Below are 27794 nucleotides of genomic sequence, written 5' to 3'. Positions count from 1 at the left end.
ACCTCTTATGGAAAGTGAGAATATAATAGCAGCCACTGAAGTTTCCTTTGATGGTATTAATGTCCTTGAGGAAAGGTTAGCTGGAGAAGGTTTGGGTACCTCGTTAAAGGTGATGATTGTCATTCAGAATATTTGAAGTACATGTATAATTATTCCATAGTGAGAAGGGAAAGATGCAAATGATCAGAATTAGGGTGGATACAGATTATGATTTTAGTATGCATTTTACCACACATTGGCACCTATGTAGCAAAATTGTCTGTACCACTTGTTGAGATGATAAAAAGGCATAGAGTAGTTTGGTCATCCATATGAACTCTCTGATGCCGGGCCCAGGCAGCTGACAAGGAGCCCAGTCCTTCGGGAAGGCCCCATACCACCTGTGCTCACAGCCTTCAAGTAGTATTGGCAACAGAATGATTCTTGCAGCCACTCTGTCATTGCTTTCAAGGGCTGCACATCCTTAAGGTGGTCCACAAGACATTAGCTGCAGGGCTGGGGAGGGCGGGGGGGGGAGCTTATCTGCCTTCCCCCCACACGTGCGGCTCCCTCAGATTCCACTGTGCCACACGCCCACACGATTGGCATGGGGACAGAGTCCCAAATTGGGATCGGGAGAAGGAAGTCCTTCCACATCCCAAAATGCACCGCGTGAGCTGCCAAGTGGCTGCTCTCAGGACTGCAGCTGCTGCACTCTGCACAGCCACACCTCCCACCACAGCTCACTGCCTAAAATGGTGGCAGGCTGGTGGGAAGCTCAGCTATCGGGGGTGACAGCACACGTCTCTACTCAACGAGCTGGGTAGAAAGGTCAGGCTCCACAGTTCTGGAGCAGCCCAGACCGAAGGGCTCCTGGTGCCCCAGATGACACAAGCAGCACATGTCATGGGCAGAGGCTCCTTATCTGTATTTTCCATTAGCCATGGTGTGAGCAGCAGTCAGAGCATTAAACAATAATGAGAGTGATGATAAGGATAATGATGATGATAATAATAAATACACTTTATTTGTTAGCCACCCCATAACGAATTGTTCTCTGGGCAGCTCACAAGAGAGGATTAAAACATACAATAAAAACACATATTAAATCATAACAGACAAAAAAGGTGAAAAGGAAACATAAAAAACAATACAAAGCAGCTTAAAAACTTATTTTAAAATTAGTTAAAAATCAGATCAAATCTGAAGACCAGAATTTAAAAGGCCTGGGTGCAGGGGCGGATTAAGGGCAACTGATGCCCTAAGCACAGCCCAACAGTGCTGCCCCCCTCGGCCCCCTCCATTGCTTAACTGACAAGACATTAAGCAAATTATTTACTTATACCGTAACATTTATTTAAATTTTTGAAAGTTTTCTTCTTGATTTTTTAAGGTAAAACAAAACAGTTCCATTGCCTATAATTTCTTATAAATAGCCGCAACAGAAGGAATGATTGAGAAAAATATTTCATCTTCAAGACATCATAACATACGACCTTCTTTTACGTGAAGTTTTATCAATATTTTGTACTGCTCTTTACAGTAATCTTTCGCAAATCAATGACTTTTTACTTCAGATACATAGTTTAGTAGTTTTTGAAACTTTAGTGGCAAACTGAGCCAAAGAAAATGTTTTTTTTAACAATGCAGAGTAAAGTCGAACAGGGCAGATAAAAACAATTAGAAAAAATTGACTAAAGTTGAGTGTGGCAGTGAAATGCAAGGTAGCAAAAGTATCAAGGGGAGTAATAAAAACTAAATACATCAGAAACAGGAAGCCTGCCAGGGAGGCTGTTGGACCATTAGACAATGAGGGAGTAAAAGGGATTATTAAGGAGGATATGGAGGTTGCAGAGAAGTGAAATGAGTTCTTTGTGTCAATCTTCACGGCAGAGGATACAGAGCATATACCTGTTCCTGAACCAGGCTTTTCGGGGATGGAGGCTAAAGAATTTAGTCAGATAGAAGTGACAAGAAAAGATGTTCTAAACTGTCTGGAAAAACTGAAAACTAACTAATTGCCAGGGCCAGATGGCATCCATCCAAGAGTCCTCAAAAAACTCAAATGTGAAATTGCGGACCTCCTTGCTAAAATATATAACTTATCCCTGCAATCAGGCTCTGTACTGGAGGACTGAAAAGTAGCAAATGTAACCCAATTTTCAAAAAGGGATCCAGGGGTGATCCAGGAAATTACAGGCCTGTTAGCTTAACCTCCATTCCAGGCAAATTGATGGAAAGCATCCTCAAGGATAAAATTGTAAAGCACATAGAAGAACAGGCCCTGGTGGGGGAGAACCAGCATGGCTTCTGCAAAGGTAAATCTTGCCTCACAAACCTTTTGGAGTTCTTTGAGAGTGTCAACAAGTGTGTGGATCAAGGTGATCCAATTAACATAGTATACCTGGACTTCAAAAAAGATTTCGACAAATTTCCTCATCAAAGACTCCTGAGAAAACTTAGCAGTCATGGGATAAGGGGACAAGTACATGTGTGGATTGCAAACTGGGTGGAAGACAGGAAACAGAGGGTAGGGATAAATGGAGACTTTTCACAATGGAGAGAAGTAAGAAGTAGGGTCCCCCAGGGATCTGTACTGGGTCCAGTGATTTTAAGTTTATTCACAAATGATCTAGAAGTAGGGGTAAGCAGTGAGGTGGCCAAATTTGCAGATGATACCAAACTCTGTTGGGTAGTGAAATCCAAAACTGATTGTGAGGAGCTCCAAAAGGATCTCTCAAAGCTGGGGGAGTGGACGACAAAATGGCAGATGCAGTTCAGTGTTGACAAGTGTAAAGTGATGCACATTGGGACAAAAAAACCCTCAACTTCAAGTATATGTTGATGGGATCTGAGCTGTTGCTGACTGACCAGGAGGGGGATCTTGGAGTCATGGTGGACAGCTCGTTGAAATTGTAAGTCAATGTGTTCTCAATCAACTCATTGTGCGGCAGCTGTGAAAAAGGCCAATTCCATGCTAGGGATCATTAGGAAGGGGATTGAAAATAAAACTGCTAATATTATAATGCCTTTATACAAAACTATGGTGCGGCCACACCTGGAGTACTGCGTACAATTCACCACATCTAAAAAAAGACATTGTCGAACCAGAAAAGGTGCAGAAGAGGGCAACCAAGATGATCAGGTGTCTGGAGAACCTTTCTTATGAGGCAAGACTACAACACCTGGGGCTTTTTAGTTTAGAAAAAAGGTGACTGCGGGGAGACATGATAGAGGTCTATAAAATCATGCATGGTGTGGAGAAAGTGAGAGAGAGAAATTCTTCTCCTTCTCACATAACACTAAAACCAGGGGTTGTCCCATGAAATTGATTGCCGGGAAGTCCAGGACCAACAAATGGAAGTACTTTTTCACACAATGCATAATCAACTTGTGGAATTCTCTGTCACAAGATGTGGTGACAGCCAACAACCTGGATGGCTTTAAGAGGGGTTTGGATAACTTCATGGAGGAGAGGTCTATCATTGGCTACTAGTTGGAGGGCTGTAGCCACCTCCAGCCTCAAAGGGAGGATGCCTCTGAGTTTCAGTTGCAGGGGAGTAACAGCAGGAGTGAGGGCATGCCCTCAACTCCTGCCTGTAGGCTTCCAGCGGCATCTGGTGGGCCACAGCATGAAACAGGATGCTGGACTAGATGGGCCTTGGGCCTGATCCAGCAGGGCTGTTCTTATGTTCAGTGAAAGAGTATAATAGCTAGGGAGAATACTCTGTTCGGCCCCCGCTTCCCTTGATGCCCTAAGCACGTGCTTGTTTTGCCTTATGGTTAATCCAGGGCTGCGTGGGTGAACAAAAAGGTCTTTACCTGGCATCTAAAAGAACAAAGTGATGAATCCAGGTGAACCTCATGCTATTCTATAAAACAGGGGAGGCTATTCTATAAAATAGGGTGCAACCACCGACAAGGCCCTCTCCTTAGTAGCGACTCACCACACCTGGTTTGGCAGGGTCACCTGGAAGAGGGTCTCCAAAGAAGATCTTAAGGTTCCAGTAGGGACATATGGGGCAAGGTGCCAAGGTAACAAGGTCCCAAGCCATTTAGGGCTTTCAAGGTTAAAACCAGCACTTTGAATTGGGCCCAGAAATGGACTGGGAGCCAGTGCAGCTGACAAAGCACTGGTGTAATATGATCAAAACATCCAGTCTGTTAATAATCTTACAGACCTATTTTTTACCAGCTGCAGTTTCCGGACCATTTTCAAAGGCAGCCCCACGTACAATGTACTGCAGTAATCTAAGCAAGAGGTTACCAAAGCATGAGTAACTGTGGCTAAGCTTTCTCTGTCCAGGAAAGGTTGCAGTTGGCGTAGCAGCCAAAGCTGATAAAAGGTGCTCCAACTCACAGAGGCCACTTGAGCCTCTAGTGGCAGTGCTGGATCAATGAGCACTGGCACTCCCAAATTGCAAACCTGGTCTTTCAGGGGGAGTGCAACCCCATCTAGAACTGGCTGAACATCATTAACCCAGGCAGAGGAACCACTGACCAACCGTACTTCTGTCTTGTCTGGATTGAGTGTCTTGTCTGGATTGAGTCTCAGCTTATTCACCCTCATCCAGCCCATTACTGCATCCAATCACTGATTTAGGACAGTCACTGCTTCACCTGCATCTGATGAAAAAGAGAAATACAACTGAGTGTCATCTCATCTGCATATTAATGACCACCTCAAGCCAAATCTCCAGATGACCTAACCCAGTCGTTTCATACAGATGCTAAACAGCATAGGGAAAGAATGGAACCTTGCAGAACCCCATAGCATAACTGCCAAGGGGTTGAGCAGTAGCCCCCAGCACCACCTTTTGGGAACGAGCCTCAAGGTAGGAATGGAATCACCTTCAAGCAATGCCTCCTACACCCAACTTGGCCAGCCTATCCAAAAGGATACCATGGTAAATTGTATCAAAAGCTGCTGAGAGATCCAAGAGAATTAACAGGGTTGCACTCCCCATCTCTCGCTTGGCATAGGTCATCCCACAGGTTGACCAAAGTAATTTCTGTTCCAAAGTTGGGCCTGAAGCCTGATTGAAATGGATCTTGATAGTCCGTTTCTTCCAAGAGTGTCTGGAGGTGGTCAGCCACTACACACTCAAGCACCTTGCCCAGGAAGGGAATACTGGCCACAGGCCTGTAGTTGTTTACATCCTCTGGGTCCAGACTGAGTTTCATTATAAGTGGTCTAATAATAGCTTGCTTCAGTGATGCTGGGGCTGGCTTTGCCGCCTAGCCAACAATTTCCTTCCTAGAATGCACCAGGAAATGAAGCTGCATAGCCAATAAAGCTTGCACTTGACTCTGTGACTTCTGCTAGCAGTATTGCAATGGACAAAAATAGCTGGCACTGAACACTATAGCTGGTGTCCACAAGATTCTGCTTAAAAAATACTGTATGGTCCCAGCTTCTATGCACTTCCATTTCCTTCCTCAGGAAAGCTGCTCTTTCCATGTTCAGAGTTGAGAAGAAACATTCTGGAGTTCCCCAAAAGTGTCTCCTCCATGTTGGAATCCCTCAAAAGGTTTCTCCCTCTATCAGACCCTCCCAAAACAGGCAAAAATTCTGCAAATTAAATGGAGTCAGAATTTCTCCCCCAGCCCATCCTTTCCTAACTGAAAATGGGAGCTTTCTCCCAGAGGCCTTTCTGATAACACGGTTGTGTCTGGAAGGAGCTTCTATCTGCGAATGGGAGAGCACCTGGATAAACTCTACCACAAACTGTAGGGAAGCCCATCCAGGTAGGAGGGGGCCCACAGAGGCCACTTTGCCAAGGGCCCCCTTCTAGCCGAAAGACAGCCCTTTGGAGGCATGCTTAAAGGTATAATGACATGCTATGATTCCGTGGAAGTTCTGGAACTTAGCTAGTTCTAGAGGCCAACCTTATCATCATGGGTCCAGTTCTCAGGTCAGAGATGAAGACTTTGAGGAGCTGTCAGCTAAAGCTCTCAATAGCATTCAAGACCTGAGAATTCTGATCTAATGATTGCTCATGATTCGACAAATTTGCAGTTCACGACAGAAGTGAGCATGAGTTTTCTTTTGAGCAATTATATGTGATGAGCAGAGGTGTAGTTACAATTGAACAACAGGGGACAAATGTCTTTGAGCCCTTGAGGGAGCGGGGCCCACACCAGCTGGGTGACAGCTTGCTCTTGGTTCTCCCCCTCATGCCTCTCTGACAAAGAAGGCGGGGAGCAGGGGGCTAGCCTTTTATCCCAGGCCCATTCCAACCTTGCTATGTACCTGGTGATGAGAATTTGATTGCATTCAGACTGATGATCCACAATCATTCATGAGCCCATGTGCATTTCTACATGTTCATGTGTATTTATTTATTCATGCTAGGAGAAAAATGAAGCTGAGGAGGAGAAATACCCAAGAAAATGTGCTTGCAAAAAGTCTAATTTATATTCTCACCACCCCCTGCCACCACTGCAACATTCTGAATTACAGATGCTGTTGGAAGTTACAAAACATGATGTATAAATACTGAATGTTGCAAGCTTATAGTTAACAGTATTTCTGTAATATTTATAAGTCTCAATAGCCATGTTTTTAAAAATACCCTTCAGTTGCAAAAACTGGCAAAAACTGGTTTAGCCAGTATGAGCTATAAGCTTCCTGCCTGAAGTCAAAGGTAAATCTTGCCTCACCAACCTTTTGGACTTCTTTGAGAGTGTCAACAAGTATGTGGATAAAGGTGATCCAGTTGACATAGTATACTTGGACTTCCAAAAAGATTTTGACAAAGTTCCTCATCAAAGACTCCTGAGGAAACTTAGCTGTCATGGAATAAAGGGACAAGTACATGTGTGGATTGCTAACTGGTTGAAAGACAGAAAACAGAGGGTAGGTATAAATGGAGAGTTTTCACAATGGAGTGAAGTAAGAAGTGGGGTCCCCCAGGGATCTGTACTGGGACCGGTGCTTTTTAATTTATTAATAAATGATCTAGAAGCAGGAGTAAGCAGCGATGTGGCCAAATTTGCAGATGATACCAAACTCTGTTGGGTAGTGAAATCCAAAATGGATTGTGAGCAGCTCCAAAAGGATCTCTCCAAACTGGGGGAGTGGGCGACAAAATGGCAAATGCAGTTCAATGTTAGCAAGTGTAAAGTGATGCACATTGGGACGAAAAACCCCAACTTCAAGTATATGCTGATGGGATCTGAGCTGTCGGTGATGGACCAGGAAAGGGATCTTGGGGTTGTGGTTGACAGCTCATTGAAAGTGTCTATTCAATGTGTGGCAGCTGTGAAAAAGGCAAATTCCATGCTAGGGATCATTAGGAAGGGGATTGAAAATAAAACGGCTAACATTATAATGCCCTTATACAAAACTATGGTGCGACCACACTTGGAGTACTGCGTACAATTCTGGTCACCACATCTTAAAAAGGACATTGTTGAACTGGAGAAGGTACAGAAGAGGGCAACCAAGATGATCTGGGGCCTAGAGCACCTTTCTTACGAGGCAAGACTACAACACCTGAGGCTTTTTAGTTTAGAAAAAAGACGACTGCGGGGAGACATGATAGAGGTCTATAAAATCATGCATGGCGTGGAGAAAGTGGAGAGAGAGAGATTCTTTTCTCTCTCACACAACACTAGAACCAGGGGTCACTCCATGAAATTGATTGCCAGGAGGTCTAGGACCAACAAACGGAAGTACTTTTTCACACAACGCGTGATCCACTTGTGGAAAACTCTGCCACAGGATGTGGTGACGGCCAACAACCTGGATGGCTTTAAGAGGGGTTTGGATGACTTCATGGAGGAGAGGTCTATCAATGGCTACTAGTCAGAGGGCTGTGGGCCACCTCCAGCCTCAAGGGTGTGCCTCTGAGTACCAGTTGCAGGGGAGCAATGGCAGGAGAGAGGGCACGCCCTCAACTCCTGCCTGTGGCTTCCAGCGGCATCTGGTGGGCCACTGTGTGAAACAGGATGCTGGACTAGATGGGCCTTGAGCCTGATCCAGCAGGGCTGTTCTTATGTTAAGTCTCCCCTCAACCATGAACTCCCAAAGCTGTCTTTGGATAGCCACTCTTAGTCCCTTCATCTGTACTAGGACCAGGGGCAGAGCTATAGTAAGGCAGACACGTTTAAAGAACCCAGGCTGCCCAGCTCCTGGGAGCTGCCTGACCCGGCCCCCCGGCCCCTCCCCTTCCTCATTTCCCATCTGGCCTTTGCTGGCTGGGTGCATCTATTTTCCATTCCCTCCCTCACTGGATGCAAGTCCCATTGATTCCATAGAATTTACTGCTTATTTGTCTAAGAGTATTTAGAACTGCAGTCTCAGTCTTCAAATGTGGAGCAATCAAGTGAAGTGCATACATGCATGTCTGATACAGTTGTTATTAGAATTTCTAAACACAGTGCCTGTCTAGATGCAGAAATATGAAGAGACCTTTTTTCACAGTTTGTAAGGTCTAGTTCATATATGCATCTATGAATGTTTATATAGCTTACATGATGCCAGAGAGAAGGGTTCTAGCTAAAGCTTCTCCTTGACATGCCTCTGTGATGATTGGGGGAGGGTATTCAAATACATTACTCCCCACCATGATCACTACATTTCAGTTTATCTGCTTTTGTGCAGATGGGGGCTCAGATCTATTGGATTACCCCACTCTGGGAGCAAAAGATAGGAATCCTACAATCCATCTTTGAGTCCCCACAAGTTGTTGGACTATAAATCCCATCAGGGGCATAGGAAGGTTAGCAGTCACCATGGGGCAGGATTTGAGGCAGGGCACTGCACCAGCCATGTGTGTACACTGCTTCCTGCGCCAGACATGCTCCTTCCACCTGTATCAGCAATGCTAACACAGGTGGAAGGGGCGTGGCCAGCCCAGGTAGCATGCCCAGTGGTGGTGTGTGGCTTCAGCCTTATTGGAGGTGGCAGTGAAGGGGCACACAGGGGGGCAAGGGGGGGCCTAGCAGCCTCCAGGCTCCCAGGACCATTTGTCCCCCACCCCACACAGCCCAATGGTGGCTACACATCTGACTCCTATCATTCCCAGCCACAATGACCATTGGCAATTCTGGGAATTGTTGCCAACAATATCTTGGGACCCAGGTTTGGAAACCTTTGGTTTACTGAATGTGGACAGGGGAACAAGATCACATGTTCTGGCTTTATTCTTCTGTACACAAATGACTCTTTCTCTACCCACCATCATTAGTAGCTGGTGATGTCGAGATGAGAAAATGCAGACTATCACGACATCACTACCAAAGGTATTTGACATCACAGAAGGGGCAACAAGATGAGCAGCCGTCCTTTTAGGTAGCAGTTGTGTGTCCCATAATGTCAGTTTGGCCCTTTGTTATCCTAACAGAGGGGCATATCCTGCATATAAGCTTGATTCAAAGCTGTTTAACTGTCAAGACTCCCAGTCAAGGAACTCTGGGAATTATAGTTCTGTTGGTGGACTAGGAGCATTTTAAAAAAAAAAAAAATTTCTAGCCTCTTTACAAAACAACAATTTCCAGATTTCTTGAGGTGGGGGGAAACTATGGCAGTTATACCCGTTTACAAGTAGTTTCAGCATCATTTACGTTTGTCATATAGATTTGTCCCACATCGTCTATGGAGAAATATGTAAGACTGACTAGAGAATGTAAGGGTTCTGCGCACACAAAAGTGTGTTGCTACATAGCACAAAATAGACTGTTCTTCTGAAATACCTTGTACGGTATTGTAAAACCTGCTGTACTCCAGTTGCTAAAGATGATTACCCATGGAATATATTCCAAGTATTCGAACTTATGAGAGCCTGCGTTTTTTCCCCCTTAAAAGTGTTTTTATGTGTTCATCTATTTTCATTGTTTTATGTGGTAAGAAAAATAAAATGGCCATCCTCTGCATTACAATGCTGTCATGCCTTGCCTAGTAAACCATTTACTTAGAAAGTGGCTACATTCATTTTCTTTAACTTTTATTGGGTGGTCAGAGGGGTTTAAACATCCATTTGTCAAAGCGCCTTTCTTCAAAACAAACTTCAGCCAGCAAAGTGCAGTCCTTTGAAATTGAATTCTTGGCTTCTGAATCATTTGGCCAAAGGAATGCAAGTTGCTTCTATATTTGGGGGGGTGGGGGGACCATGCTTCCATTTCTTTCTTCAAGCACATTTTACGGTGCTAGCCATGGCATGAAAACTTCTGCTGTTAAACAGCAGGTGGCCAATGCTGCAAAATGCAATTGCACAGTCTAATAGGACTTTCTGCTAGCTGCTTGAATTTAATATTTTAAAACCTGCCACTCTGAATCCCAGTGACTGGGCAACTCAACTTAAAGGAGACACTGCTAATCAAACTGTAAGCAATATCATGTCAGCTCCAAGTGCTGAAAGGGAGAAAGAAAAAATATCCCCCCCCCGCTTCTCTGTATTCGTTTTCCCATTTACAGACTGAAGGTGGCTTCGCACGTGATGTGGACCCATGGGGTTAAGAGAGAATATAATTTTCTCTGAATGGGTTCACTGACAAGTAACTGACAAGTGGCTCTTTAAACAAGTTCATTGACAGGTATGACCCTGCACATCCTCAGAAACAAATCTGACACCTTATTTCATATGGCAGCAAAAAGAAAAAAAGGGGGGAAACCACCCACAAACTCAGTAAACACTTGACATTCTGTATGGTTTTAAAACACAAAGTAACTAATTGTCTTCAGCTTTAGTGAGGTCATGGACTTGGAGAGCAACAGATCGACTCTCCTGAGAACAAGTGAGGGTGGCTGAATAGCAGGTGATGGCTGTAAGTGTACCATTTGGGAATGTTCAATTTGAGATTAATTTTCTCTGTGAGTAGAGCTCAGACATCATGTTCAACACACATGTACATGTGTAGAGATAGATACCTGTAAGCATGCACAGCATGTCTTAGGTTTATAAATCTTCATGGTGTCCAAATTGAGATGTTGGATGCATTTCCATTTATTAGTGTCTATTACATGCATCTACGATTTTGTTTTCAAGGACTCCAAATAGCATAGGTGTCATGATCTCAGCCCTGAGCAGGAGTGCAGAGTCACCCTGGAGGAGGGTGTGTGTGCAGCTGGGATGGAAGAGCCAGCCTCAGACCCAGTCCCAAGTCCTAACACTTGGGACTGGGAGCCTGCCAATTGGGAGACTCCGGAACCAAAGACCCCAGAACTGACACAAATGGAGGCGAGTCTCATGATCAATGAGACCTGCCGGAGGGGGTTCTGTGTGGAGTGTGGGCTTAGCCCGCTCTCACCGCAGATGATCAAGGCAGCAGACCAAGAGGCTGGATTGGCCACCCACATGACTGCCGGCTCCGTCAGAGCCGGAGGGGGCTGCAGGGATCGGGGACGCGTGGACCCCAGAAGTTCCAGGATGTCCTGCGCAAGCACATGGGGCATGCTGGACAGACCCCCAAGCCTGGACGGAGGTCTCCTCACATGCCGACGCAGCATGGAGCCACGGTGTTGCAATATACATTCAGGAAGCCGGGGGTAGCGGAGTGTTTGCTCCCACTAACCTGGGCTAAGGGGAGGACTACTTTGGTGGGCTAGCTACCAGGGAACCAACGGGCTTGACTGCGAGCCCACTGGTTCTCACGATGACTGGTAAGTGGGCTAAATTCCCGTAGCCCACTTTCCAGTGATCGTGAGAATACTCTCGTGGTGTCTGACTCTGAGCTCCCCAATAAACTGGCCTATTCCACACCTCATATCTCATGCTCCCCCAAGCCTGCACTGTGCCAGCGATGACACAGGAGGATCTTGACGGAATGGAAGATAAGCAGTAGAGGCCCCAGGCCAGAGGACTACCCCTTTAAATCTCTTTCCTTTCCAGGCAGAGAGGAGGTATTTATTTATTTGATTTTTATACCACCCTTCCAAAATGGCTCAGAGGTATGGGATGGGCAGCCTGAGCCTGGAGTTATTTAAGACCTCATTCCAACTCTGGCCCTTATCAGAGCAAGTTGGTCACTGGGAGCTACCCAGGGTGCTGCAACCCCAAACACCTTACCTCTTTCTGATGTCAGGACAGGACAAAAGGTCAAGTTCAGACATCTTACCAGGATTGGGGGAGGAGCCTGCCCCTCCCTTCTGCTCTGCGTCTAATCTAATGTGTGAGGTGGTTACTCATTGTGGAGGGCTGTATACATGATGGCCAGAGTTGGGAATGAATTGACACTCAGGTGGTTGCACTGGGCCCAACTGCAATATATACGATAACATTACACAGTATATCATGATATTGTTTGAATGGAGACTTCCTCTGTCCACGGAGCAAAAGCTTTGGATACAACTCAATATGGTTTGAAGAAAAAGACACACATCTCTATCTCTATCTCTATCTCTATCTCTATCTCTATCTCTATCTCTATATCTATCAATGCCTTCATAAACCTGTTTTGTGGGGGTATTTTTGGCATGAATCTATATAAGACAAAATAAATGTTATACAAGTTATAAGATGTACAGAATGAGAAGTGGGTTTACTCTAAAACCATCAGTTCCTCTTTGTGAAATATGGTGGGATTTTCACCATAGAGAACAGGCAAAAATGAGAGTAAAATGAGATCACAGCTGACCCTCCCCAAAACAACAACAACAACAACAACAACAACAACAACAACAAACCCAGCAGGCATCAGACATTAATGGAAATGCAAAGAAGGAATGTGAAAAAGAGTTGCTCTTTGGTGCTTGTTTTTGTGGGGCTTGTGGGGCTTCTGGGATAACATTCAAAGTGGCTTTTATGCATCTCCACTGGGCTAAGATACAGGCACTGTGCATCTAAGAGTCAGTTTGTTTATTCAATCCTGCACAATTGGTTCTAGGAGTGCAAACCCTGCCTCATGTTTAGGATCATCCACTTTTCTAAAATGTTATTGACTAGTGACACCAAGTGTGAAATAATAAGGTCTCCAAACTGCTTATAAAATCCACCAGAATAGGCATCTAAAACCAATGTCTTATCATTGTTAATTTCATTATGTCAGCTTTAACTTCCTTCTCAGTCACCTTCTTTTCCAGGGTTTGCCTGTACTGGGAAAATAACTTTTGGATGTCAACATTATCGAGATATATATGAATCGAGTTAAGCCTGGTTAATCCAAAGCATATAAATGTTGATAAAATTCAGCACATTTCTCATAAGTATCTCTGTTGTGAGAAAATTATTTTCGGCTATTATCCGTAGTCACTGAAATTTTATGACATGCCATTTTTCTTTTGAGACAGCTAGCTAATCATGTTGAGCTTTTGTTTCCAAATTCATAGTATGGTTGGTTTACATAATTCATTGGGTTGGATCCTAACCATTTCTTCCATAAATAGAAGAAGTTGTGTTCATGTAAGGCCAGAACATGTTATCTTTGCTGAATCTTCTTCCCTCTGCAGCCCCACCCCCACCCCCTTGCCCAAGTCCCTAAAAAAACTGATGCTAAGGGCCTTCTGACTTCTTCAATTTGCAGAAGATATTATTCTTAGGATCCATCCAACCTATTCCTTCCTGAACTCTTCCATCTTCCCAAGTTTCTCGTTGTTTTCTCCTCCCCCCATAACCTCTTGTAGACTATTCATGTAGTGTGTGTGTGTGTGTGAGAGAGAGAGAGAGAGAGAGAGAGAGAGAGAACTCTTGTAGACTATTGCTAGCAGTCATTTTATATGATAGATACTTTATTTACGGCCAATGGTCAAAACAAAACAACAACACTAACAATAAACATTATTCCAACCTTCAACATTAACTCAATCATTAACTTTAGCATCAATCAAAGAACGAGTTCTAATTGCGATGTAACAAAATTTTGCTACAACACGAGAGATGCAGAGTGCATTATCTTCAAGTAAAAATTTCACCGTCATTTTATGTGTAATTTCTAGTGGAGTAATTTCAAGGAGAAGCTCTCTTGCAAATCCCTACTGCTTTTTATTAGCAGCAGCTTTGATAATAAAGAATCCCCAAATTACCAACGTCATTGCACCCTACATTAAGGCCCTTGAAAGCTCTGGAGAGTAATTCAGTTGCAAGCACTTCTCTGTTTCTTTTGAGACTGAATCTGAAATAGATTACTGTTTAAATAAAAGACTATTAAGTCCCATGGAGGAAGTTGGCTGGTTTTCTCCAGGCTAAAACAGAACAAAATTGGAACATAGACAGAAGCAGCTGTGGGGGCCTTATGTAGGAATATGATATTGAGTTGGATCACAAAGCAGAACCTAGGATGAGATCATTTTTTAAAGCCTTGTGGCACACAGAGGGTCAAACTAGACACTACTGTAAGGGCATGCTTTGCAATTGCATGATTTAACCCCCCCCCCACATAGATAGCCATTGGAACTCCCAGCTACAGGATTGGAAACAAGCTGGGTGGTAAAAAGCTTTAAGCCTACCCACCCCGCATTATAGTGTTAATCTGTATCATCCACCCATGGACCAGATCACCTCCCATGGTCCTAATCCTTGAGGGTCCCCATCTGGCTTCTTTTTAAGTTTAACAATCCAGGCAAGTACTTGCAAAGCACATGTTTATACTAACACCTAGTTTGATCTGGACTAATATGAGTAATATCTAGTGCTAAGATTGTAACCTTTCCAAATGTCTGTTAACCCAGATTTGATAACAATATCAGAAAATGAAGGGGAATTATCTCATCAATGCTGAAGATGAGCCCAATTTAGTTTCACTGACTGCGTTGTTCAAATAACTCCCCAGAATTAACTTTCCTTTCCTGATGAGCACTAGTCTGTCTAGAATTTTAGTTAAAAATAATTCTTGTGCAGAGTTCAGAAAATATCTGGGATCCATGGTGACCGTAATGCCTTTAATTTCTCACTTGACAAGTATATAGCAACCCTCTGGATGATGTTCAGTGATGGAGGGAGTAAAACACAATTTCTGACAATAAGCAACTCTTCTCTTAGAAGAATCTGGTGATCACCATAACAACCATACTTCAGAAAATTGTCATTGACGTTTCCTGGTCAAAAAGAAAATCAGAAACTACTTAATTTAAAAATTAGGTTCTCAGACAAAAATCTTTTAGGAGAATACAAGATATTCTCCTTCTCTTGACCAGGTTCCACAGAACCTTCATATTTTGTACTTTTAAATTACCTACTGTTTTACATTTTGAAAGGTTTATCTGATATCCTTACCCTGTGACTACAGATGCCAGAGGGTTACACCCCCCCCCCAAAGTCACAAATAAGCACCACTGAAATCAGTGACAAGTTAATTGTGACTAGCTTAAGTCTCATTGATTTCAATAAGATTTAGTCATGACTAACTTCCTTTTGATACAACCCAGAGCCTTTGGAAATAACTAATTGTTCAGTTGATGTTCACAGTGGTAAATAGAGGCTTGGAACAGCTGTGGTTCAGAACTTTGTGCTCCCTCACAAATTTTGGCATGAGAGGTGTTCCTCCCCATCCCTATACTGTACTATATTAAGACCTTCTTCCTCAGTGATCTCAATGTCAGCAGGCTAGTTGTCTGTCCAAAGTACTTGCTGAGGTTCCTTTGTTGTTGTACAAGCTGTCTCTTCTTAGGGATACTGGTCGACATCCTGACCAACAGTGCACCGCAACAGCCTCCCAACGTCAGAAGCATGAGTGCTCTTGAGCAATTTCCTTCATTCTCCCTGTACTCTGCAAGCATTCTCTGACCGTGGAAACATGTCCTTGAGGGTTGGGCAGCCCTCAGGAAGGTGTTTCTGTGAGTCAAATAGCACTTCCAGAATGAGAGAAGAGTGGCAAAAGTCATTACACTTCTGTGCAAGAGCACCTACATATGTTTCATAAGAGGAGGTGCTAGGGGTGCATGCATGTTTTTGTTAGAAACATGCACACACCATTAGTCAGGATGTCCGCCAATGTGTTTTCATGAGTCTGGCAGCTTACTATGATTGGTTGATTTTGTCTGGCAGGGCTGGGAGTTTAGAGAGCAAGATACCGCCTTGGGTCTGCGCTGATATCCCCACTGATATGGCCAGTTTTGAAGACAAAATATTAACATTAGAATTCTAAATAGCGGGTGTGCTTTTTTGCAACTCATAACATTCATGTGTTAAATGATATCATGTTAAATGATAACATTCCACTCTTACTCAACAGTCATAAAGTTACAGAATATTATGCAAATGCAGCAATTGTAATAAAAGTGACTAATAAGCTTTAAGGGCCAATTATTTGCGTATGTCTGCTGCTCAGGCTAGAGTAATTGATCATCTTGTTGCAATTATAAATATTGCTTCAGTGCATTTTTAAGTACTTTTGAATTTACGATTTATTATATGCAGCACTGTAGATGTTGAGTTAGAGGAGAGAAATATCAAAAATACAAACCCAGTCATTTTCTGACTTCAAATTATTCCTTGAATAATTTGTGCATGTGTTTCTGTAATGGTCCTATAAAATGACAGACTGGTACAAACTTAGGTTAGAGAGATTTCTTTGTTGTGTTCTGCCAGCTGCCAAGTTATCATTTTGATACATACAGTAAAGGATGAGTTTATATATTCAATCCAGTAGGCATAAGATATGACTCCATTCGCTACATTTCCTGTTTCTGAGCCATCACCCAGCAAGGAACCTGTCATCCTCAATAAACACAAAGCAAAACCATTCCCCTAGTAAAAGACTGACAGCCTGATCCTATTCATGCTTATTTAGAAATAAGTCCCATTGAATTCAGTGGGATTTACTCCTGAGTAGTGCACAGGACTGCAACCTAAAAATTCATAGTAGCAGCAGCAATGCATGGGCACAAAGCTAGTCAAACCAATAGAGTTACTTAATATTTATATGAGGTTAATGTGAGACCCCATGAACTGCTCATAATATAAAAAGCATAGATGCCCATAGGGATGTCTCTGCATCATCGTCTGCAGACCTACCGTTCTGTCAAGGTCAAATAAGCCAGGAGATTGTACCAAAATACGGAGATAATAAAGAGGGTATGAAGGTATGCATTTATGCAAGGAGAGAAAATCAGCCGTAATGAGGGTGGAAATAAAGGTAATAAGTCATCTAACATCATGCACCAAAAAGCAAGGGCCATAAAAGTCAAAAGTAAGAGCCAGAGGAACCCACTAACAACAATCAGAGGATGGACAGAAGTGCCCTGCCCAGTTCTGTTCTATGTATGGTCTGGGCAAAAATCCATATGCATCCATTCTGCTCTGCCAAAACTACAGAACAGATTGCAGAAGTCAGAATCACTTCCATGTAGGCATATGTGAAAAGGCCTATGACTCAAGGACTAACTAATGGGCTTCCATTGTTTCTATATGTATGTCACTGGCCAGAAACGTGTAGAAGACCAATGCTGTCCCTTTGCTGGATTAGAAACTTTTGGGATGCCACAAGAGATTCCAGAGGCTATGCCAGGCCCATGTCTTGGATCCCCCCAAGGCTTCCAAGGCAGGGAACAGGGGACAAAAACACCTTCCACTCCCTCTTCTGGCAGAACCTGTCAGAAAGCAATAGGACCACAGTCCACCCTGGAAATGCTTCTGTGCCCACCAGAAGCTGTGAGTAGTTCACCACATCCCTAACAGTAACCAATGGCAGAGCCTGTGGTTCTCTTAGAAGAATTTTGAAACTGATTGCCAGGAAATTTAGGACCAACAGAATGAAGTACTTTTTCACACAGCACATAATTAATCTATGGAATTCTCTGCCACGGGATGTGGTGATGGCCACTAGCTTGGATGGCTTTAAAAGGGGCTCAGACAAATTTATGGAGAACAAAAGTCTATCAGTGGCTATTAGTCTGGTGGCTATATAGGTCACCTCCAGCCTCAGAGGCAAGATGCCTCCAGTCGCATGAGAGCAACAGCAGGAGAGAGGGCATGCTCTCTCCTTTTGCCTGTGGGCTTCTCATCTAGTGGGCCATTGTGGGAAATAGTGTGCTGGACTAAATAGACTTTGGGCCTGATCCAGCAGGGCTTTTATGTCCTTATGTTCAGTTCTTTTCTTTCCATCCTAATTTTCTCTCTCTTCACTGTCAAAAATCAACAATCCGCATTCTAACACCAAGCTGAATGTAAAACAATTCTCACACCCCCACCAATCCAATTGCTCATTCTCTGCCCAAACCTGTTAGCAGCAGCCTTCCCACCAAGCATGCTGCTGTTACAAACCAGCTGCCACTTAAAAAAAAATGAAGTCACCCAGCTGAAGCTGCATGTGGTGATACAGGAACCCTAAGGAAATCCTTCAAAAAAAATCTTGTTTTGTTAACACTGCAAACAGAAAACCCTCATTAGAAAATCACTGTGGAGACTTTTGTGCTCCTTTCCCTCCCTTATCGGAACACAATATTGTCACTGGGAACCTGACAAGTACTGGAAGCCACAATGTCACGTCATCATATGTTCAGGGATCAATCCTTAAAAGAGAAGCGAAGTAAGACAGATGGCTCAAAGAAAAGCCCCAGGCGTATGAGAAAACAAAGAGCACCATCAGTTTTACTTGGTTCCCACTGAGTGGCATGGAGCAAGCTGTAGGCATATGCCCCAGAGAAAACTGTAGGTACAGAGCACCAGGTATTACTGGTCCACAACTTCTATTCAAAGGGGCTTGAAGATGGCTCAGAAGATGGCATCCAGGTTATTAACTTAGGTGCGCCAGTCTGAATACATCTCACCTGTGCTTAAAGAGCTTCATTAGCTCTCAGTGTATTATCTCTCCATGACCACAACCCAACCTGCTGCTTTTTATCACTAAGGCCTTCAACTGCTCAGGACCTAGTTATCTTCAGAGGTCCTCCTCCAAGGGTGCCACCCTTCAACAATTAGGTGGGTAGTGACTGGGAAGAAGGACTTTTCATGGGGGGCACCCCAGTTATTGAATATCCTCTCCTGGCATGTTCAGTAGGCACCAACACTTCCGGCATGTAGGCAACAGGTTATAACCTCTTCATTCCCCAAGGCTTGGATGCTGCTTTTATTGGACCATTAAATTTCTTTTTAATTATTAAGTTATGTTTCTGATCTTATTTAATTTTAGGTAGCTTCTTGTTGGTATTGCTACATGGATTTTTTTTAACATTGTTTTGTTGTGTTCTGTTATGAGGAACTTGTAATGTAAACTGCTTTGAATGTTTTAATAGAGAAGTAAAATTACACTGCTCGTTCATTCTCTTACCCGTCTTTTCTTTCATTTATTCTGTGGCTGGACTGTCCTCCTTATCCTTTGCATTCCTCTGGTTTTGTCCTTCTCATTAGCCTAAAATTGTTCCTTCTTCCTGCTCTTCACCCCTTCTTTTCCATGTCTCTTTAACTTTGGAATTTGATAACAGGGAATAGCCAGGACTTCAGTCCAACTGTATGGACTGTGGAACTATGGAGAAGATTGATCTCAGGGGTGGAGCCACCATTGTATGAGGAGGTCCAAAGAACCCGGGCCACCGTGCTCAGGGGCTGCAACTTGCACCCCAGCCATGTCCCCTAGGGGCGTTGGACGCAGGGGTGTGGTTTCGCTCTCAAACGGGGCTGTTCACAAGCAAATTTTGGCCAGCACCATATTCGCAGCGCAGCCTGGAGAGTCTCTCCCTGCTTTAAAAGGCAGGGAGATGCATTCCCAGCCAGGCTGGTCACTGGCTAAGCTTCTGAAAAATGGAGCCACTGACCAGGAACATATCTCCCTGCCTTTTAAAGCAGAGAGAGCCTCTCCCGGCCATGCTGCAAACATGGCACTGGCTAGGATTTGCTTGCAAAAGGGGCACACAGCCCCATTTGCGAATGAAACCACACCACCTGTGTCTGACGTCAGACACTGCATCTGATGTCAGATGCAAGGGGCGTGGCTAGAGGGCTGCTGGCAGTGGGCTGAACTGGGGCCACCACTGGCCTCCCTATGCCACTGATTGACCTGTATAGCCCTATTTTTAAAAGTTGTAATTCCACTATTCAGTTCCCCCATCAGTTGCTTGGCAGGACTCGGCTTTTGAAACCAAGAATCAAGCAGAAGAATCTTGTATTCAGCACTCATCGGCACATGCAGTTTATCATTCAGCTAGGAATACACGTGCTGAAGCCTCCTTCCACATGTCTAAGGCACCAAGCAGGATTTCTAGAGAAAGGTTCAATGTAGAAATTTTGTCTTTCTACACACAAATGTCCCTCCATTTAAAAAGTTAAAGCCATGTTCTCAAACCTTCTGTTGAGTTATTTATCAATAAAAGAGAGAGAGAGAGAGAGAGAGGTCAATATAATGATTTCAGCAAAATGCAAACCATTTGGGAATGATGAATAAAGGCTTATTTCTTTGACCTTTCACACAAGTCATTTGAAAAAAATTATAGGCTGAAGCTGACTCTGTAGGTTTGCCCACACTTCTTATTTCCCTCATGACACGCAAGTATAAATGTCCTGTTTAGCAAGTACAGCAGCTTATCTATTCCGTGCATCACAAATTATCATTAGTTAACATTGTGAATGTGTTTCTTCCCACAGATGTATGGGCTCCCAAGGAAGCGCCTTGCCAAGAATTAACAACACAGCATTAAAAGCAACTGTCACCAACTGAGCCCAGCACAGACCTGCTGCCTAATTGGAATCCTCCTTTCCCCAAGTGCCAATGCTTCACCACCTGCAGGCAGTGAGTGCTTACACCAGCCCTACCCAGGGTCCTTTGTGAGAGGAAGGACTCGGGGGGCTATTTATGGGCAGGGCTGCGGCAGGTGGCACAGCCGGCGGTGTGGCCAGCCTGCAGGCAGCCGCCAAAGCCAGCTGCCAAAGGGGGCTGGCCTTTGGTGTAAGGCTGAGGATTGGGCTGCACTCTATTCAGTTTAACTGTTTGAGGAGTTGTAGCAGTAAGTGTGCCAGCTTTGTCACTGAGATTGGGTAATGTGTTTGGGTTTGCCTGGAGATGGGGAGACAGGCGGCACCTTCATTGAATGTGGGGCAGCTATTCCTGTGGTGGTGGGGAATAGAAGAAGTAATGTTGGCAAATCAGCAGGCAGTTCCAGGGGAAGGGTAGTCAGAAGTTTAATAGCTGTCTCCCCTTTTGGCTGTCCTGCTAGCTCTTTGACCTCGGGGAGCATTGCCAACAACCCACATAGCCTCACCTTGCTCCTCTGCAATGCCAGGTCAGTCCAAAATAAGCCAGAGCTCATCAGAGATTTGATTATGGATGAAGAGGCTGACCTGGTATGTACTGTATTACTGAGACTTGGTTGGGGGAAGCTAGTGGTCTAGTTTGGCCCCAGCTTCTTCCTCCAGGATATTCTGTAGAGGAGCAGGTGAGGGGACGTGGGTGGGGAGGTGGAGTGGCTGTGACATTTCCCTTACCAGGGTCCCTGTTAGGGTATCGGACCATATTGAATGTGTGTACTTAAGTTTGGGGACCAGGGATAGATTGGGGCTTTTGTTTGTGTATCGATCACCCCGCTGCCCAACTGAGTCCCTTACTGAGCTCACGGACTTGGTTGCGGGACTTGCATTGGAGTCTCACAGACTTTTGGTGCTGGGGTACTTCAATGTTCATTACGGGACCAATCTGTCCAGGTCAGCTCAGGAGTTCATAGTGGCCATGACAACTATGGGCCTATCCCAAGTGGTTTCTGGACTTACGCACACTGCAGGTCACACGCTTGATTTGGTCTTTTACTCTGATCAGGGTGGTGTTCCGTGGGTGGGGACTCCTGTGATTTCCCCATTGTCATGGATGGACCACCATCTGGTTAAGGTTGGGATCACAACCACTTCCCACCTCCGCAGGGGAGAGGGGCCTATTAGAATTGTCCACCCGAAGAGGTTATTGGATCCAGTAGGATTCCAAGAAGCCTTGGAAGGATTTAATGTTGGTTTTGCCGGTGATCCTGTTGATACCGTGGTTGAGAATTGGAACAACTTGCTCACCAGGGCAGTAGAGACGATTGCTCCTAAGCGTCCCCTCTGACACGCTTCAAAATTGGCCTCTTGGTATATGGAAGATCTACGGGGGCTGAAGCAGCAAGGTAGGCGATTGGAGCGCAAGTGGAGAAAGACTCGACTCAAATCTGACAGATTACGACATAGAGCACATTTAAAGATCTATGCTCAGGCAATACGTGCGGCAAAGAAGCAATTCTTTTCTGCCCGTATTGCCTCTGCGAGTTCACGTCTGGTGGAGTTGTTCAGAGTTGTGAGGGGGCTAGTTTCTGCCCCCCCCCAGAACTAGAATTTGGAAGCATCAGTCACCTGCTATGATGTGTTTAATGAATTTTTCACGGACAAAATCTCTCAGATTCGGGCCGACCTAGATGGAGACTCCGCAATTAATTTGATGTCTGAACTGGAGGTGTCCAATAATTCTTCTTATACAATTGGACTAGATCAATTTCAGTTTGTGACTCTTGAGGATGTGGACAAGCTGCTTGGATCAGTGAGGCCTATCACTTGTTCTCTTGACCCTTGACCAACATGGCTTATTCTATCTAGCAGGGAGGCTGTTATAGGCGGCCTAGTAGAAATAATGAATGCTTCTCTGAGGGAGGGCAGGATGCCTCCTTGTCTTAAGGAGGCAATTATTAGACCTTTTCTAAAGAAGCCTGCACTAGATCTCTCAGAGTTGAGCATTATAGGCCTGTCTCCAACCTCCCGTGGCTGGGCAAGGTAATTGAGAGGGTGGTGGCCTCTCAGCTCCAGATAGTCTTGGAAGAAACTGATTATCTAGACCCATTTCAAACTTGTTTTCGGGAGGGTTATGGGGTGGAGACTGCCTTGGTCGGCCTGATGGATGATCTCCAATTGGCAATTGACAGAGGAAGTGTGACTCTGTTGGTCATTTTGGACCTTTTGGCGGCTTTCAATACTATCGACCATAGTATCCTTCTGGAGCACCTGAGAGGGTTGGGGGTGGGAGGCACTGTTTTACAGTGGTTCCGCTCCTACTTCTCGGACAGGTTCCAGATGGTGTCAATTGGAGATTGTTGCTCTTCAAAATCTGAGCTTAAGTATGGCATACCTCAAGGCTCCATACTTTCTCCAATGCTTTTTAACATCTACATGAAACCACTGGTAGAGATCATCGGGATTTGGAGCTGGGTGTTACCAGTATGCTGATGACACTCAGATCTACTTCTCCATGTCAACTTCTTCAGGAGCTGGCATATCCTCCCTAAATGCCTGCCAGCAGTAATGGGCTGGATGAGGGAGAATAAACTGAAGCTGAATCCAGATAAGTCGGAGGTACTGATTGTGCGGGATCAGAACTCTAGAGACGATTTTGATCTACCTGTTCTGGATTGGGTCACACTTCCCCAAAAGGAACAGGTTCGCATTCTGGGAGTACTCCTGGATCCACACCTCTCCTTGGTTTCTCAGGTTGAGGTGGTGGCCAGGGGTGCTTTTTATCAGCTTTGGCTGATACACCAGCTGCGTCCGTTTCTCGAGATCAATGACCTCAAAACAGTGGTACATTTGTTGGTAACCTCCAGACTGGACTTCTGTAATGCGCTCTATATGGGGCTGCCTTTGTATGTAGTCCGGAAACTTCAGCTGGTTCAGAATGCGGCAGCCAGTTTGGTCTCTGGGTCATCTCGGAGAGACCACGTTACTCCTTTGCTGAAGGAGTTACACTGGCTGCCGATAGGTTTCTGGGCAAAATACAAAGTGCTAGTTATAACTTATAAAGCCCTAAACGGCTTAGGTCCTGGGTATTTAAGAGAGCGTCTTCTTCGCTATGAACCCCACCGCCCACTGAGGTAATCTGAAGAGGTCCATCTCCAGTTACTGCCAACTCATTTGATGAAGTGTTCACCATGACCCCATGATCCCTCTCCTTGTCAGTCACTGACAGCTCAGATCCCATCAGAGTATACAGTATGTGAAGTTGGGGGTGGTTTTTTGCCCAATATGCATCACTTTACACTTGCTTACATCGATCCGCATTTGCCCACTCACCCAGTTTGGAGAGATTAACTAAAGGGGCAGAAGCATATCTTCATGCTCAGTGGCCAGGCTGCTTAATAACATTAGCACCATCAAATAATATGGGCTTGTTGGTGTCCAGCTGAGCCAGCCATGCTTATCACTGAGCATAGGGCAGGGAAGCGTTCCGTGGAGGCAGGGAAGGATGACCGGCAGCAAGAGGTGGAGGATGGAATGCCAACGGGTGGGAGAGCAGCCCCAACAACCCTCCATGACTTGCGACAGGCCAAAGCTTCAGCCTGGGAACCTGGACAGAGCAGGAGGAGGCCTGAGGAAGCCAAGGTGGAAGCGCATGGGGATGACATCATCAGCATGCCTCCTGAAGGGAGAGGGCCTGGATGTGTGGAGGGAGGAGAGAGAGAGGCAGGGACGAGAGCTACAGCAGGGGATGAATGGGTAATAAAGAGGGGTGCTGGCCCTGTAATTAGGGGCGAACAGTGTAAGGTCTGCGAGGAGGCATATAAGAGGCCGGTGGTGATGAGAGGCTGGTGGGTGGTGAGTGTTGGGAGCCTCTGGAGAGAGGACGATATGGCGAACAAGCAGCCTGGGACAGAGGAGGAACTTGGTGATGCTCAACCTCCTCCCCATCCTTGTTCCCTTCCCTGCCGAACCCGGTTAACCTTGCCAGGCGGGAAAGCAAGCAAGCATGAGGGCATGTAGCCAGACACTCAGTTATGGAGCATCATGTGCTTAGGCATTGCTGGGGCATTCCATACCAATTCCAAGAAAGAGGTGGAATTCCATACCAATTCCAAGAAAGTGGTGGAATGTGCTGTTTTTAATATTGTATTGTCAAATTGTTTTATGGACTATTCCCAGTTTTAAAAGTACACCACCATGTAAAATGATATCTGAATTGTGGGATATACAATAAGTATTAAAACAAAACAAAATAAATAGATTCTTGAAAATATTTGTATTTTCTTTATGAGAGAAACTCTGGGTAAGTGTTCGTCCCCAGCTTGAGTTAAATTTTATAGGGCTCTTAATGGCCAGTTTGGGAAGCTGGAGCTTTAAGGTAATCATTCCTGATTTATGTTACTTAAGTTTAAGAGAACCTCTGGGAGCCTCTATGACATAAAGGTTGGCTTCATGGAACAACCTGGTTCTACATATTGCATGTTATGGGCTAATTCACACAATCAATCTAATGTCCATTCAGTGAAAAACTGAGATTTGGATGGTGTGCATACACCCACAGAGCATGTCATGTGAACTCAGGATTTTTCAGCAATCACAATTGGCACAAACTCAAACTGACATTTAACTGAGATCCTTAATCTTAGATTTGAACCTGGTTTGTTGATGTTGGCTAAATGTCTGTTTGGCACAGTACCAACCTGAAATTGCCAATCCTGAGTTTACACTGCACGTCCCATGGGAGTGCACATGCCACCGGGATCCCAGTTTTTCACCGAACTGACATTTATTTATTTTATTTAACATGTTTTTATACTGCCCAAAACTCATGTCTCTTTATGAGAGATGAGACTGATTGTGTGAACCTTAAGGACATTTCCTGCGGCTGATTCAAGAAAAGAACATTCTTTTTTCACCCCTTTCCTGCTGCTGTCTGTGCCAGGCAGCCACCAGCCCCAGAGCCTCAGTGGCCAGCCACCCCTCTCCCCCCAGATTTTCCAGGCTTTTGCCCCAGCCCCACCCCCAAGACTGAAGAAGGGCAACTGGACACACAACACTGGTGAAGCCCTAGACTGAGTGAGTACCCATTTAACACACACACACACACACCTCTGGAATTGTGTGTTCTTGGGTTTTTTCCTGTTTGGAGGGAGGTTTCAGGTTGCAATTGAATTTAAAAAGTTGTGTGTTGTTTAGTTTAGAAGAAGTTTAAATAGGGGTTCTGTCTGTGGAAGGGATCCCTGTTAGCTAGTACTAGTAGGTGATTAGAAGGGTAGCATAGCCTAGTGGTTTAAAAAACAAATTCTGTCTTTTTTCCCATTCCAAAGATTTTTTTTTTTGCATTTTTATAAAACAGAACCTGTTCTCCAGCCCACTGTGCCCATAATATAGATCAGTATTAATATTCTCTGCCCAGCAGCCTACAGGCTCTGAGTGGGCACACGCTCTAGCCTCCTCACTGCACATTTAGCTTATATATATTCAAACTAGATTGCTTGAATCTGCAATAGGTTGTGCTGGTGCCACAGGCTCCGATCTGTTGCAGGAATGTCAAAGAAATGCACCAAAAAATTGTGTGCCATTGTTGTCATCATCACTCTTCTACTTGTGTAGGTGGGAGGGGGGGCCAAACCCACTGGCAGAATGTTGTTTTGCATCCTTACTTAACCCACTTCTATGGCCGGGTGCTATAGATGTAGCTGTGTCTGTTGCTTGTTGATGAAATGCTTGGGGGAGGGAGGGGAGGGCATATTTAATGCTGTTGTTGGCCCTAGTCTGCTGCATCTGTGACAGCTTGTTGCTGGCTGCTGCTGTTATCCTGCATTGGGAGGGGGCGCATGGGGCAGTGCATGTTGTTGTTGTTGTTTTGCACTGTTTTATTTATTTATTTTTTCACTCCATTCATTCATTCATTCATTTATTTTACATTTTTATATCCTGCTCTTCCTCCAAGGAGCCCAGAGCGGTGTACTACATACTTAGGTTTCTCCTCACAACAACCCTGTGAAGTAGGTTAGGCTGAGAGAGAAGTGACTGGCCCAGAGTCACCCAGCTAGTTTTCATGGCTGAATGGGGATTTGAACTCGGGTCTCCCTGGTCCTAGTCCAGCACTCTAGCCACTACACCACACTGCTGTGTGTAGCTCAACTGCATTTCTGTTGGGGGGGATGGTGGGACACAATGGATGTGCGTGACCTATGGGAACCTTGTTCTTTACAAAGCTCTGCTGTTGATGTATGCTGCATCCACCCTATGGGACAATGGGGACACAGTGCCCATTTCTACCTGTAGGTGCCTCTTAGGAGTGCCACAGTGGGTCGGGTGGTAGTGCCCCAGTGGGTGCCTCCTACCACCCAGATTCCAAAGGAATTGGGCAAAAGAGTGATTTTTAAAGAATTTCTGAAGTTTGAGCATCTTTGGGGCTGGTTCAGGGCAGAAAAGGGGCTTAAGGGGCAGAAGAATGGGTCGGTTGGTAGTGCCCCAATGTAGTGCCTGCTACTACCCAGGTTTCAGAGTTTTCAATGACAAACAATGAAACCAATCTCATTTGCTACCAGAGAATCTACTCTCAGAACACCTCAGGAACAATAAAACCCAGTGCCCCATGGGCTAGTGGGTTTGGGGGTAGTTGGCACCCTATGTGCACTACACCACCACTCGCTCTGGGCCATCCCAGTGCCCCTCAAGTGGAGTTATGGGGTTGCTGAAATCACCATTATTCCCTATGAGGAAAAAGCTTAAAGATTCAGAAATTCTTTAAAAATCACCCCTTTCACCAATTTCTTTGAGATCTGGATGGTAGCAGGCACCCATTGGGGCACTACCACCTGGCCCACTTTTCTGCCCCCCCAAACCCCCTTTCTGCCCCAAATCTGCCACAAAGACATGCCAACTTTAAAAAATCATTTTAAAATCAACCCTTTGCCCAATTCCTTTGAAATCTGGATGGTAGCTTCCTTGCACCCATTGGGAACTACCACCCACCACAATCCATCTTGAGTCACCCTTGGATCACCACCCCTGAAGAGTTATAACTAAGGCTGATGAAATCCCCATTATTCCATATGGGGAAAAGCTTAAAGACACGTAAACTTCAAAAATTATTTAAATAACACCCCTTTGCCTAATTTCTTTGAAATTTGGGTGGTAGCTTCCACCCACTGGGCACTATCACCCACCCCACTCTTTTGGCCCTGGGATCCTTTTTTGATCCAAATTGATTCAGATTCGGATTCAGAAAATTTGGGCACAAATAGAATC

General features: G+C 44.8%; 1 long non-coding RNA gene across 1 annotated transcript in view; it reads right to left on the bottom strand.

Moving 5' to 3' along the window:
- The window catches only part of LOC128346882 (uncharacterized), a 37998-nt gene extending 33392 nt beyond the window's left edge, over nt 1–4606 (bottom strand). Inside the window, exon 1 of the long non-coding RNA XR_008317280.1 lies at nt 4490–4606. This is a non-coding gene — a long non-coding RNA (uncharacterized LOC128346882). The remainder of the gene's footprint in view (nt 1–4489) is intronic.
- Nucleotides 4607–27794: the final 23188 nt, after the last annotated feature.

The sequence above is a fragment of the Hemicordylus capensis genome, chromosome 1, assembly GCF_027244095.1.
Source record: "Hemicordylus capensis ecotype Gifberg chromosome 1, rHemCap1.1.pri, whole genome shotgun sequence".
Classification (NCBI taxonomy): Eukaryota; Metazoa; Chordata; class Lepidosauria; order Squamata; family Cordylidae; genus Hemicordylus; species Hemicordylus capensis.
The sequence above is the reverse complement of the archived record's forward strand: the minus strand, read 5'-3'. Positions and strand labels throughout refer to the sequence as shown.